At 35.8% G+C, this 15859-nt stretch overlaps 1 protein-coding gene across 2 annotated transcripts in view; it reads left to right on the top strand.

Moving 5' to 3' along the window:
• The window catches only part of ASCC3 (activating signal cointegrator 1 complex subunit 3), a 283293-nt gene that overhangs the window by 242909 nt on the left and 24525 nt on the right, over window positions 1–15859 (top strand). The window lies entirely within an intron of this gene.

The raw sequence follows: 15859 nt of genomic DNA, 5'->3' as shown, positions 1-15859 counted from the left end.
TAATAGTTGATGTTTCAGGTGTTTCATCTAATTGGTACATCAAAATTACTGTATACATCTGTTTCTCTTCTTATGCCCCTTTATAATCTTCAGGATCTATACAAATCTGATTTTTTTTTTTTTCTAAGTTAGTTAGGTGTAATACTAAAAGGCCAGAATAAGAACTACACATCAACATCCTAAATCTGTACCAGGGCCACCACCTTGCACTGGGACAATCTGGAAGATACAGCAGCTTAAAGAAGTGGGGAAGACATATGGGGAAGACCTGTTCCCTAAAATGCCTAATTTTCCTTCTCCCAGCTACCTCACGATCCTTGAGGTCATAACCTGCAGTAGTGGCAGCTCATACAGTTAGCCTAGTGACTGTTTAGTAGAGAAGTGCAATGCAAGGCAAAAGATTTTAGGGTACAAATCTGGAGATACAGTGTACAATGCAGCGTGATACTATTACATTCTCATCGTAAAAGAATCAGGTTTTACAATTTCCATTTTCAAGTACTTAAGTAGTTATGTCTACAAAATCTTCTTTTTTCAAAATAGTATAACTTCACTTGTACACACATAGTAGAAAACAAAAAGTGCCTGAATATTATCTGGGAAAACTTATTTCTGCCCACTTATGATTATAGTCTCTGTTGTATTACATACATTATACAAGTGGCCCAAATTCTTTAGTATTCTCATTTCCAAGTGTTAACTTCAAAGTCTAGAGTCCCATCTTACAGTATTTATGTATGTTACTTTTATATTCATTATTGTTTTAACATGCTGCCAAAATGTTTCTGAGGAGAAATACAAGAAGAAAAATTAAAGTAGTGCTATTCAACAGTTTGCATCTCAACAAGATCAGATCAGCATTTTATGACACTAGGAAAGCCACTTTTCTAGTACAGAGACTTCCTTTCTGGTAAATTTAAATCACCTGCTGCAAACATTTGGAGTGTTACAGCTCAGACATAAAGGCCACAGTAATCTTTTATAATGGAAAGTGTTAGACAGCCTAAATAGGGGAATTGCTATCACTGACCCTGCAATATCTGTTGTTCTGTTGTTAGAAAACATTACAAATTATATGAAATGAAATTCACTGTATTCAGCTGAATTCAAAATGGTAATCAACCACAATTCCTATATATGCTGTATGTAAAATAACTGAATTTTTAAAAAGAAATACCCACTAGTGAAAAGAAGTTAAATAATATAATGTTGAGTATTCAAGGTGAGAGTTTTACTCCAGCTTCTGTCTTTTTAAAATCTCTTCTCTAGAGAAAATTTTCTCCACCTAGAAATATTTTTCGGACAAATTTGTACAGGGAAAGTTTAGGAATAGCATTAGCAGAGATGGGGGACATTTCATGACACTGCCTAAGCTAGTGAGCAGCATATGGAAGATGAATGATGGAAGCAGAACCTAGTGCTGTCTATCTTATGTCAGGGCTCCTCATCTATTTAAACAGCTTGCATCCATGAAGTTGAAAGATAAATGGCAGAGACCCTACTGTTGGGCAGAGATTGTAAAATTTAAAATTAATTAATCTTACTTTAATTCTTTCTGATTTTTTTTCCTGGAAATATAGTCTTGGAAGTTGTCTATTTACAGTCTTAGAGGCATGAAACTAAAAATAAAATTGGTTAGGGGTCAAAATGTACTATTTGTCATTTGAAAGATGAAAAGGCTGTGTGAATGCTGAATGCCACTATAGCTGACAATTTTTCCTTACTTTTTATACAGATGTTGATTTTCATAATTACTAGTGGAATCACTATTCTGTCTTGTTGAAGGTGTAAATTAAAAGGTTTTTTTCAATCTGATGTAGTGTTGAAAAGAATTGCCATTTGAACAGCATTATTGCCAAGGATTTTTTTTTCCCCTAAACACTGTGAATTAATGAGTTTTATAATTACGGCAGTTGCTTCACACCTCTATTGTTAACCAATGACATTACATCTGCCTTGCTCCACTGGTGCCCTCCTCCTTCTTACTGAAGCATTTAGCAGTTTTGGCAATGGGGAATTACATGGCATGGGGTAAGTAGTCTAATTAGGTATAAGTGAAAATCCTGAGGGGAAAGGATATTTAAAAAGTAATTTGAAGAATCTCTTAATGATGCTGGAACTGAAAGCTGTAGTGGTAGTACAAAAAGGCCTGTTGTCATTGCAAAACATAATTATAATTGTGACTATTCTGCTGATCACTTAGGTTTAAAGTTTTGAATTTTAGACCGAGTTATTTAAGAACAACCATCCAAAACATTTCTCAAATGCAGTTGCAGGATTTTGTAGATTTGACATGTGGCTCTTTTTTTTGTTGGCGTTGTTCATAATCTTGCAAACCTTTAGACATCTATAAGTTATGCCATGTATATAAGGAAGACAGAAGTGTACAATTGTAACAAAGAAAATACTGATGTTGTGGGTTTGAACTGGGATATATACAAGTTTTTACCAAATTGTTGATGTGTAACTTGAAAAGGAGCAAAAGTTTGTTTAAAACAAAACCAGGAAAAAAGCAAGATTGCATTCAAGAATTCATAAATTTATGATCATGTTAAAGGTTTTAAATCTGAGTTTGATTAAGGGATTTTGAGTTTCAGATTGATATTTTGCCATGCTGATAGGAGCGTTCAGAATTCAGGATCATTCACCAATGAATTATCAGTGAATCTTTGTAACTCACATGAAAAAGTAGTTTTGAGTCATCCTGTTGCTAGTGCTGATGGGTCTCTCAAAAAAGTCACTTGATAGCAAGACTTGTTTCCACTTTGTAATCAAGACCATTCATAGTCTTCTCCAGTATCTGTTCTTTTCTCCTTTTTTATTTTATCTTTTCATTTGATCATCTGCCAGTATTTTGCAAGATCAGATGAATATTTTTCATTATGGTTTAGGGCTTGACGTATCCAGAACATGAACAGGAACATGGCACAAGGGAAGAGCCCCGCGGTGATGTTGGAAGTGTACAATAATAAGTGATACAAATAGGCAGAGTACAATCCCCTCACACTTTCCCTTCTCCTCTCAGTAAACCTGTGCTCAAGGTGTTTAATCTGCCTTGGGTTTGCAGTTAGCAGGCAAAGTTCTGATTCAGTTACTTTTATAACTGACTTGTGCTAGTGGACCTGTAATTTTTTTCTGAAAGAAAATGTTTGATGCTTTTCCATAGAGCTTTCTTTAAAACTTTCCTAACCGTGCTTCAGACAGTAGTAATCCAAATGAGCTTAATCACTGTTGAGTTATGGTGCTTCTTGCATTAAGTATTATTGATGAGAAAGTGTTCATGAATTATTACTGACAAGCTGGATTTCCCTGAGGTACCTAAAGCCTGTTGCCTTTTATTCTGGAAGTTAGGTGCAGAGATTAGAACAGAGGTCTGGGTAAAAAACAGTGAGAGATACTTTGGCGTAATTTTTGTCATTTTCTGTACTAAATCAGCAGACACCACAATTTTTTTTGAAATCAAATGTGGGTTTGTTGTACCTTGAGGAAAGGAGGTCTGTCTTGATGATTAATCAGGACTATGATGCCTGGATCTACTAGCTTCGTGATTTTCAGTGATTTGTTTACTACACTTATCTGGTTAATATTCTTATTTACAGAGCAAATACTTTGTTATATCTCTTCATACTGGACAGTGAAGGGGAGAACATTACCATCTTTCAGCCCTTGTTTTATCTGCACGTTGTCCCTTAATTCTGTTTTTGAATTCTACTTACGAGAGAGAACTGTTTGGTTTTCTTGTGCCTACTGCTGTCTTTCATGTAAACTGGTTATAAGGGATGGATTTCTTTCTAACTGGGGAGCTTAGGGACAGAACAGCATAGTATTTGGGTTATACTAGGGTGTACGTGTCCATCTTTCTGTGATATAAACATGGACTCCTAGGTGTGGTATCCACATACCTCTTCCCTATATTTCTATCTGATAATTGACATGGTTTTGTTACACTGGCTTGTATTAGACTATTTTGGAACTCAGCAGAAAATCTGGAGTAGCAGATTTGGAAGGTAGAAGGAGGACATTCCTGAAACAGGCGCTCTCCACCCCAAATCCATAGATAACAAAAGAGTAAAGTTATTAATGCATTATCTGTCTTTCATTACCTGTTAGGTATTTGTACTATGAGATTCTAAGTAATTCAGTTAACCCATAGCTTTATTTTCTGTTCATCATCATTGGCAGATCCTATTCTAACCAGGGACATATGCGAGTTTTTGTTTACACTCTTGGTCTAAAATAATTTTATTTCCTTAGCAGGATTCTATCTTAAAGCTGTTGATTCAGTCTCCCATGAAGGGGTCACAAAGGTTTTTGACTCAGTGATAAACCATCTTTTCCACTGGTCTCCAGTTAGATGCCAGGGGAGGAGGAATTAATGTTACAAAAATATTGTCCAAGAACAAGCTAATGTGAGCTGTTTTGTGTAATATTTTTTCTGCAAGCCACGGCACAAACACTGCTTTTGTTTTTTTAATGTATGATATAAAACTGGTTGTCTGTTCTATGAGCCATTTCAGGAAAAAAAATCAGATCGCTCTTCCCAAGTCAGTCATTTTCTAGTTTAAATTTACATTTACATTTCATTTAGAAGGAAATAAAGGTGCTACTATGATTTTCTTCAGGGTATAAAAGTAAATCAAGACTGTATTCATTATGTTACTCTTTTTAAATATGGCATTTCAGTGTCAAGAATAGAAATACTTTATTACATACACTTTATATCAAATTAAAAGCAATTATGTTACATTCTAAGTTCTTTAAAGAATTTACATATTTCATTTCACATTTATTGTGCGTTCTCAACAATATGAACGTGACTGCTGTGCCCAGTCTACAAAGAGGAACAGACCTCAGCCATTATGCCTATTTTTAGTGAGCCCTTATAATACAAGAAAACTGGTACTTCTTACCATTAAATCTTTTCTTCACAATAAATCTATACCTAGAACTGTTCAATGCATAAATTTCATCATAAACACAGGCATTTCCAGGATCATTTACTTACTTTTTATACAGCCTGTATTCTCTGGATTTTCGTGTTTTAAAACATTGGTTCTTCAGTTTCCACTTGGAACATCTAGATAGTATCATAGTGTGTTTAATAAAATAGTTTAAATTGAAAATTTTATTTGGTTTTATGAAAATAAAACAAAATGCTATAGTGAATTTTAGTAGCATCCAAATTTCATCATCTGTATGCAGTATATTAAAAATATCTTTTACTTAGCAGAAAGAATACTTACACACATGAATACTCACACATGAAATTTGTCTTGATTTTTCTATAGTCCCAGTAGATGGAGCAGTTTTGAATGTTGCTCTAGTACTTGAATGTAGTAATTTTTTTCTAACATCATGACACAATGATTGCTTTTGATGTAATGATTTTTCTTTTTCCAAATGATTGATTGATTTTTAGTTTGAAAGCATCATATGCTGCCCACCTTTGTAGAAAACAATCAGTTTGGAATCAAGATGACAGTGTCCACTGACAGTTAACTGAACATGGCATAAGTCTTTCATTTTTATGGCATCAGTAAGAAAGAATTACATTCAAAACCAGAAAATATAAAACCTGCCCATCTCCATGACTTTCTAATCTATGATTAACAGATCTCCTTTTTTATCCTCTCTAACCTTCCTACTTAACTTCTGTCTCGCCAGTTTAAAAAAACTGAATCAATACTCAGGAAAGTTAAAATAAAACCTGTTTTAAAGTTGAAGTTAAAGGTATCTGACATACATTTCCCACCAGTTAGGCTGTAAGACAAGAACTGTTATCTTGGATATAGTATGGTATCTTTTTTTTTTTTCTTTTTTTTAAGTTGTTTTGATTGCAGTGCAGCAGCCAAGGGAAAAACTTGTGAAAGCGTGTATAGCTGTGGTAGTGGAAGCCAGTAGCCTCAGGGTATAGCCCCATTTCAAACAGCTGCTTTAGTAACTGTTTCTGTCAGAAAAATGAGGAAATAAATTCCTTTAATGGGAGATATAGATGCAGTTATAGCAGCAAAACACAGATGTTTACCAATGAAAACTATTTTGATGACCCAGAAAGGTATTACCCTTGTATCTGCTAGGGTAGATAGGAGACCGTCCTGGTCTTGTACTTAAAAATGTGAACGTTGGCTGGCATCTGTGGCAAATCAGTGCTTGTCCTTGGTATATATGCGAGAAGCAAGTTCAGTGATAGCAAGCTTGGTTTAGCTGACTGCTTAAAGCTGCAGGCACTTCGACTGTGCACCATTCATTCACTTATTTATTTATTTTAGCACAAAAGTCTTTTACGTAGCCCTTGGCAGTTAGAATTGTAGCCGTCATCATTATGCGAGATTTCAAACTACGCCTAGTTGTGTACATGCAGTTTTTTGTGAATACTTTGCGAAGTATTCATATTGAAAATGAAATGGCTTTTTTTCTGCAGTCATGTCATATATTTTCGAATATACAATATATTTGTTGAAATAACGTTTGTATTTGTTGAAACAAAACTGTAGTTCTAAATGGCATCTTTATTACGGTAAAGCTGAACGTTTTAAAATATACAACGCTGCTTTGATAAATGGGCGTGGGTTCTCATGCCCCAAGTACCCTGGAAGGCAGCCTTACAAGCTTGGTGTGCCTTTAGCAAGTCAGTACAAGTTGTACCTACTTTGTGCCTCCCACTTTGTAATTAAAGCACGACAGGCAAATTTAGGCCTTCTGCAGCCTGCAGTTCTTTTGTCTTCACTGGTTTCTAGTTATTGCCTTTGGTTCTGATAGAATTATGCCATTGTACTATAAATTATAACAGTTACAATTATATCGCTGATGAATTCGTTTTCACATAATTCAGTTCACTTAGTGACACCAACTCAGCCTTACTGACTGCTGTTTAAAGGCACACAAATGTTTTTCTCTGTCAGCAAAGAAGTTAGTGCTCAGACTTGTAAAACCATTAAGAAAGAAGATGGCATTTTGTAGCTTGTTCTCTGATTGGAACTGAAATTTCAGGATAAGGATTGATTTGGCTGAAACAATTACATCATACAAGATTGGTATCCAGCCTATATTGTTCCTTTAGCATAGTAGTTTAAAAAAGAGGACATAAGAGGATTACTGATCAGTCCTTAATGAAGTATCTGACACTTGTATTTTCCTATTTACATTTAGATTCTTTCTTTGTCTCATTCTTTTCTTTTCTTTTTATTTTTCCTGGTGGAACCTGGCTAGTTTCAGAAGGTTGAATTTTATTTTAAATGCTGATGTTACGCATTATCACAGATGAACTTTTAAGAAATCAGCCTCTCATATTACTTGCCTAGTATTTACAAGGTGCTTTAATTCACAGTTACTTAGGTAACTCATGCTATCCATAATGTTAAAAGAAATTGCAGACGCATTTTTCCTACAAAAAGACCAAAACTTTTCTTAGCATTTGAAAAAGTTTATATATTTTTATAAATTTGGTATAGCATAGTAGGCTTGCTTTTAGAGAACAAACAGTTGCAGATTTTCTTCACCTCTGCAGCTTAATCAATGTGGGCTAGGCAAAATATTAGAATTGTTGTATGTGAAAACTGTCAAATTATGCACTTTTCTAAGTAATTTTATCTGGGATGATGCTCGGATACAGCTTTCTTTAATTCATAGTAGATCATTGTCCTATTTCTCATGGAAGAGTCAAATCAGACGTCACCAGTTTGATTGGGTAGCCCACATGCCAACTTCCCGCTGCCTTTCCTTTCTGTCTTCCAGTGGAAAAGACTAGCAAGCCAGCAGAGATTATTCAAACTACTAGTTTTCAGAAAGAGAAAATATCTCAAATCTATTCCTCATACCTTAGAGGGTGAGAAAATGGCTAAAATCCCTCTCACAACAGGTCTCTTAAATCTTTCAAGGTGAAGCCATGCTACTATGTTTGCCTATATTTCTTTAGTGTGTGTATACATGTCTACTTACAAAATATTTTTAGGTACAACCGATGCATACAATATTAAGAAATTTTCTCTTAATCATACTAAATCACTGAATGCACAATATTCTATAGGTTAATAAGATGAATTCCAACTGTTTTATCATTTGGTTAAGGCAGCAAGCAAATGTAAACAACCTGAGGTATAGATAATAGATTATTTTTTCTTTTGTATATGGTTGTCTTAATATTTACTATATGCAGTCATATAAGATGCTAATTTTGAATACTTCTTTAGCTATAAGAATGCATGTTTGCTTTCTCGTGATTCACACAGAACAGATGGATGCTTGACTGCCTGCTAATCCACAGCTGGAATGGTTTCAGCGGTTTCCACGTTGCTGGGTTAGAGTGGCTTTTCTAGTGGACTGAGAGGGCAGCAAGAGAGGGATATCATTATTCATCAGTATCCCAGTGGGATCGCTGCCAGCAGAGATTAATTTTTTCTGTTATGCTTGTAAAACAAGCTCAGGTGGAGTCTCTAATCCTCAGGGCACGGGTGGCAGATCAAGGAAGATGCTACAAAGCTAGTTAATTTTCAGATTCTAGGGGAAACAGAAGCTCTGTTAGATGTATAAATACATGATTGCAAATTTAAGTAGCTCAAATCCAAATGGGATCTTCCCAGACATCTGGTACTGAAAATCTCTGTTTTCTTTGTCTCTTAAAAGAAGTTCTTAAAACTTTATACCAGAGGCAAAACATGTGCAATTCTCCCAATCATCACTTATCTTTCCATTTTTATTTTTTTTCAGTACGGTTCTTACAACGTACTTTAGATGACTGCCTTTGTTTACAGGTAGAAAAGACACGGTATAAGTCTGTGCAGGAGTACTGAGTCTACAGTATTCTCACAAATTTGTGTGCAGTGAACATCCCCAAGAAAAATTATCACTTGCCATCCAAAAAGGGTTAGATCTGCCCTAGCAATGCATGGTACATCCCGTTCAGGTAACAGGATGTTCTGTTAAGGTCATATGTGGTACCAGGGCATTTTTGCCATGTTACTGTATCAGACCTCTGGTCAGTCATGACATAAGTGTTGCTAGAACTTCCTCAAATCAAGCGCACCAAAATGCTGACAGGTCGTCCATTTGTTTAATAGCCTTCAAATAGTTTTACTGGTTTCTTGTTGTTGTGATTGCCCCTCTTCCCGCCCTTGTAATTATCAGTGTCTTTCGTCCCTGCATTACTTTGTAGCTCTTGAGTTCTTCAAAATACTGGGTCAGATTTTCAAGCAATGCTAATCTGCGTAGTTACACTGAAATGAGTGGAGATGTGCCAGTTTCTATCAGCAGGGAACTACCCTTATTGAAATTTACTTGCAGCAGCTGTCACTTCCTCTTACAGTTGTGTTTTTTTATTATTATATTAAACTATTTTCATTTAAAAGTGCTCAGAGTGAGACCAGTAGCATTGGCTTACTGAAAAGACATTGTGCGTGTAGGCACCTTCCAAGTTTCCCATATATTTCTGCCAGTTCATATTGTTCTTCTATTATTCTGGGCTTGAGCCTCTCTCAAACAGAGGCTGCTAGTCATTTCACCACATGATGACAGGTATTCATGCCTGCAAACTTTTTATTCCCTTTTGTCTCTGGTCACATAGTAGTCTAGATCCAGAATTTAATCCAGTACAAAAATGCAGCAGTGTGCATTTGTGGCTCCCCACTAGGGGAGCTGCCACAGGTCAGCAGATCTGAAATCCGGTTTTCAACACACAGAGCTTTTACAGCTTGCCATTAACATATACAGTATGTATGGGCTCCATTTCACATAAAGAATTAGTAGCACTTACTCCTGTCTCCATGCAGAGTAGCATTAACTTAGTGCAGAGATCGGTTAGCTTCTTCCGTGGGTCTGGGCTCTGCACTGGAAGATCCCAATGGAGGATCAAAGCCAAAGATGGAAAATGACTGATCGCTTTCCCGGGGAAAGCTGTGTGCCAAGATTTGCTATTATAATTTTTATTGCTTATCATCATCTAAATCAGTAGTTGAGCCAGCTGATTCAGCCAAGCTTCAAAACATGGACAAACGTCCAAATGGAACTGAAGTAGATTCCTCATGACAGTCAGAGTTTTGAATGTATACTCAGAGAGATTTTCCCAGTTTTGTGTTAGCACATTACTGAGTTCATGCACTGAAAAGCTTTTCTGTATTAATGCAATACAGTTAGTTTCAATACAGCCAAAACCAGTCGGTTTTAAATCTTTCTTATAACATGACTTCAGATTACATGGGAAGAAAGTTGTGGGTCACTGCCCCATCTAAGTATTAAGATTTTAAAAAATGGGGTGGTGATAATGCATTCAGAATGTGCAGGTTCAAAGCATTCTCATGAAAAGTAATAGGAAAAGCCAGGCATCTTGGAGAGGCGAAAATCTCAAATATACCATTTCCAGTGATAAAATGTAATAATTCTCTCACATCACTATAATTCACTTTATAAATGGAATTTATACCATTCCATTTATATTTATTTGCTATGGCGAAGGTAACTTCTTCTAGGTGAATAATGTGTATGCCATACCAGTTTCAGATGTTTGCTCTTATTCTTGTCCTACTTTAGTCTTCTTTTGCGTTTATTTTTCCTTAAACTGTGCAAGTGTTCCAGGCTTACTTATAATCAATAATTTAACTTAAAAACCTGAGAGTGAACTAAAGCCACCTCTGTGAAAGTTGTACAGATTGAACACTAGGAAAGTACTTACACATTTTGGGGGGAAATGAATGTATTGTAAGAATGGATTTTATTAGGACTGGCCAAAAAAGTAGCACTGAATTATGATTGTGGTCATAATCTTTATGAAATATGGGTTGTGAGAGTTAAGACTTAAAATCATGAATTCCTTTTTTTAACATGTTTTAGTGAAGTATGCAATTTAAAAAGGAAATTACTCTGAAATAGAATGGATTCTGTAAGTGTATTTTTTACCATTTGGTAAACCAATGACAATGATTGTATTATCTATTACTGTATCTTCCTGTACACTGAAACCTAGCTTCTCTGATATGCTTAGGAAACTTTAGAAAATTAAAAGGAAAATCAACTTTCAAGTTAGTGGAGAAGTCCTAAGAACTTTTTCCCCCATGACAAATTATTGTTATTTTATATAATCCTCCCTCTCACATGTGCTCGCATGCTTGGATTTTCTTGTAGCAACTCCATGCTGAAGCAGAGGTCTGTAATTTAACTTTGTACTTTAGAAGTTCCCAGATCTGCCAGGTCACTCTCTGCTACTGGTAGCTAATATTGCTGACCTCCTATTGCTCTGTGCGCAGTGGCAAAGGTCTTTCAGACTCCTGACCTCTGGTCATCAGGAATGTCATCAGTAGTTTGTAGTTTGGATGTTTTAAGTAAGAGGTGAACTTGTGAAATCTAAACCCTTCAGGGTGTTTTTAAGTGATCGCTCAACTGTTTCATTGCCCTAGCTTGTACTTTTTATGATGTCTGTAATTGTGAAATTTGGGGTCTTTTATCATATGCAGCTATTTAAAAGCAAAAATCAAACACTTGTTGGTTTAAAGTGAGAAGTCTGAGAATACAATTGTATGTGATTTCTCTGATCACTAACATGAGAACTTCATAAGAATTGTAAGAACTTGTATGTTCTTATAAACCATGTTTGTAGGTCCCATTACTGAAATGTGCCCATTTTAAATCCTGAGATAGTTATAAATCAATTTGTAAAAAATAATAGATTTACATAATTGCATGTTGATGGGTTTTACAACTTTATGTCTTCAACTGGAAGTTTCCAATGCCCGCTCTGGTCAGTCTTAACTCTAGAGACAGAGCCCAGCGTAGTCCAGCCTCACTATTTTGCTCCTATCTAGTTAATTTTGTTAACTTTACAATTTGAATTCTATACCTTATTTTTCTTTTTGACACATATCTTTTATCTGTAAAAATGCATTAACCACAGATTAGATAATAAATAAAAAAGTTAGTACTTATTTCAAAAAGATACTGAGCAGCCCTTATCCCTTGGATGTTGCTCTCCAGCCTACACATACCTGTTTTCCTCCTGTCATTTTTCCAGAAGTGGAGAGTACTCCGACGGAGTACTAGAGAAGTGGCAAGATCACTTTCCTATTGCCCAAGCTGGAGTGGAGAGTTACGGCAGGCAGAGCCCCCAGTGGGAGCCCCCCCAGTGCCAGAGAGGGAACCCTTTTTCTGCAGCCAGAGGTGGCTGCTGCCCGGGGGCTGCGGCTCTGACTCCTCCATGCCCCCGCAGCACAGGGGCTGGCACGGGGCTTTGCTTTCTGCCTTTCCTCCCTGCCAGCCTGGAAGGCAGGGATGGGAAAGCCCCCACGGGAAAGGAACTGAACTGCAAGGTTGGCTCTAATGTGCTGGATGCCATTTGATTGCACTGGCACGCTCACGTGCGGTTCACAGGGAGAGATGTTATATGGTATGTGAAGGCAAGGAGCTTATTTAGAAATAAGCTCTGTGATGAATTAAAGTATCACGTAGCAAATATATTCTGATCTTGCCTGACAATTTTTGTTTTCTTCATCGTGTTAACCACTCCTCGAGATCTCTACAAAACCTCAGCCTGTTCTGTTGCTTAGCGGAGCCTGCCAGGCTGCCCTAAAAATCTGGAACATCACTTCTGCAAAGTTTGTCTTAAAAGTATATTTGTACATGTGTAAAACAGAGCAAGGAAGCTCTTTGTGCAAGTGTCTGCTGTCTAAATGAGGGCTTCCGATCCAAATAGCCCTGTGTTATGTAGCAGCTTCAATAAGCTGGTAGAAATTACTTTTTTCTTCTTATTGTCTATAATATGAATCTTGAAAATATGCATCATGTTTGTTCTTAAAACTTGTAATAAGTAATATATGTTTATAACTGTCTTTTACTGGGATATTGTCCTAGACCTTTTTTATCTAAGAGTAAAAAAACACCCAAACATTTTAAACTTTGGGAGTTTGACTTATGTCCCATAAAACTGAGACCAAAGCATATACATTTATAGGCTACCAATAAACTCCTTAAAATAGGAGTTTATAATGGAATCACTAACAGAGATATAATTTTCAGAGCAGTAATTCTAGCAAGTACTTCTCCAATTCCATTTTTCAATCTACTTTTCTTTTTGGTGTGAGCTGAAAAACAACTTCTAAGTATGTGGTCAGTTTGGGCTTTTTTTCTTTTTTGTCTTTTTTTTTTTAAAAGCACATGTTTACTCACATTTATTTGTTTTCTGAATATAAATCTAAGTTTGATTGTGTTCCAGCTGCCTGCCAGAATACATCTGTGTAAATTTAATGTGTTTCCTTACAAATCAAACTCACACTTGAAAATGTGAAGATAAAATATAGCATAAATATGTTGGTTAATTTAAATAATTTTCATAATATATACTTGTGTCACATAATATGCTCTTGGGAAGAGCATGGGCAAATGAAGATTAACTTGGGAACTTTAGTCACGTGATTTTTTTATTAATTTTCCATATAATACAGTTAACAAGGTCAAATGAGACTTTTGTCAGCATATGAATGGAGAGATATAGATATTAAATGGAAATAATTTCAAATGTTTTTAAGTACAGAAGTTCAAGTATCCTCAAAGAAACATTTAGAGTTTGTGAATCTATTATAAGCCATTATTATCCAGTTACCTAGGCACTCACAAACTATCAGTGCTTGTTCTTTCTCTGTTTTGACCACGCTACTTTTCTCTGTGCTATACTGAGGGTAACATGGGTATCACCCAGATGAGGATAGTTACAGACTGCTTGAAAGACTGGAGTCTAGCCGCTTCCTATACACTGTAGCACTATGGGGAAGTGAGAGGTCAGGATGTTGCACTAAAATACTCTGTAGCACTTTGTACAATGGAACAAAAGACAAAAGCCAATTACAGAATAATAATAATAATAATATCATTGATCTTATATTTGCCTATCCAGTTACTTAAAGACCGAAATATGCTGGTTTCACTTGGAAAAATAAATTGCCTATTGGCACACCTTTGAACTTCTGATAAAAGAGGAGTAAAATTCACTTCATAATGTCTTACTAGTGTTAATTGCAGGACAGCTGTAAAAAAAACCCCACATTTGTTTATTGCAGCTTGGTTTTTATTTTTCATTCTATGCACAAAGGTACGATTTTTGCAGTCCTTCTACCAGAGGTTTATGTAATTTAAACCAGGGTTCAGGTAAAGAGGATGTGATTACTATATTAGCTAAAAATGATCCTCATCTTTTCTCCTTTTTTATTATTCTGGTAGTTAGATTTAGTACTAGCTTACTGCAAGGTTTTTTTAATACTTTAGTTTAACGACTGCTAATTTTGTTATCAAATTTTTTAAGAATGCTTTTCCATTGTTTCTTTCTACATCAGAAACTTGAAAGAGAGCAAAACACGTTGCAGGTTTATTAAAGTTGAAAATATGGTGTGTTTGGGTTCACTGTACCTATGTAAAGAAAAGGAACATACAGGCAGTCAGTCAATTCTAAGGTAGTTTCAATAACAGCATCGCTAAAGAAAAGACTACTGCTTCAACTCTGGAATGTGAGAAACTATTTTTGGTTTGTTTTAGACCCTCATTGTTACAAATTAATCAACTGCTCTTTAAAGTCTAGAACTCATTAACTTTATAAGTTTTACTGTTCCCATGACTGAACTTAACTTAAAATATTCAAGTTTACTTTAGTTGCTCACCTTGATCCCATTTCTGTCTGTGCTCCACAAGTATCCTCTTCTCACCTGTATACAGGCAGCAAGATGTAGTTACTTGAGCTTTAAAATATTTCAGAAGGTTTACATGTGGTATAAGTTTATAGTTCAGCTTTCACCGTAAATCAGTGATTTCAGCCAAACTTACGCATTTTGTGGGCAGAAAGAAAATCCAAATTTTTTTTAACCCTATGGGCACTGCGGAGCAGGGTAGTCACCACGTTGGATACCTTATTTAAATTTTAGTTCAGTCTGACTCCTTAAATGCTTCGTAGTACCAGAAAACTGCAAAAGATATATTTTTAAATGGCATGAGTTGTTTACTTTTAGAACAATTCTAACCGTATAAATGAAGAAGGGTGATGATAAGCTGCATATCTGGAACACAATGTTGCAGGCAGGACTCTTAAGATGATTCTGTGGCTGGCGTTGTGCAGGAAACAGAATTCAATTATCAGAATAGCCCTTTGGCCTCGTAAAATGTAACTATCAAGTTTATGCAGGTCTACATGTGATATTTCTCACTGGCAAAGCAAGTTACTGTCTCCTATATGACCCTGCATCACATGCAGGTTGAAATGTAGGGTTGAGAGGACTCTTACACCCTCAAAATGATGCAGCAGTCTCTAATGCCCAAAAGAAGCCATTATTGGGAAAGTCCATCACAGACTGATGGAAAAGAAAGATGTGACATGACTACCAAATGCCTGATCGCAAAACCCATAGCTAAAATTCCTAGTTATCTCCTCATATACTCCAAGTTATGCTTAACTGTGTAGGTGCTTGTAAACATATTATTTGCACATGGGCTGCAATAGTCCTGATTTAACAGAAGAAAAAGGGAAAGTGAAAAATGCACAGCAGTGCTTTGTGGTTTAACTATAAAGTTTGTATTAAGTTTCTTGACTTTAGAATGAAGATTAATGATTGATACGTAACTCGACCCGTTTCCTCACCCATGGAAGTAAGAACAGTATTCAGATACAATGTACTAAAATAATATACATTATATATATAAAATATATATGTGGAATAGTTGAAGCTGTAGCCTTTGCAGAACAGATTGAGATTCACAATGAAAAGGAAAACTAAAATGAAAAAATATTGAGTGAACAGCAGGGCCCATTTGAGGTGATTACAAAGGATGTTTCTTTATTCTGTCTTTTTTTGTGCAACCTGAAAACAGTAGCAGGGGGTTACAAGCAGAGTTCATCACA

The sequence above is a fragment of the Balearica regulorum genome, chromosome 3 (assembly GCF_011004875.1).
Source record: "Balearica regulorum gibbericeps isolate bBalReg1 chromosome 3, bBalReg1.pri, whole genome shotgun sequence".
In the NCBI taxonomy this organism is placed as follows: Eukaryota; Metazoa; Chordata; class Aves; order Gruiformes; family Gruidae; genus Balearica; species Balearica regulorum.
Note: the sequence above shows the minus strand (reverse complement) of the source record. Positions and strands in the feature narration are given on the sequence as shown.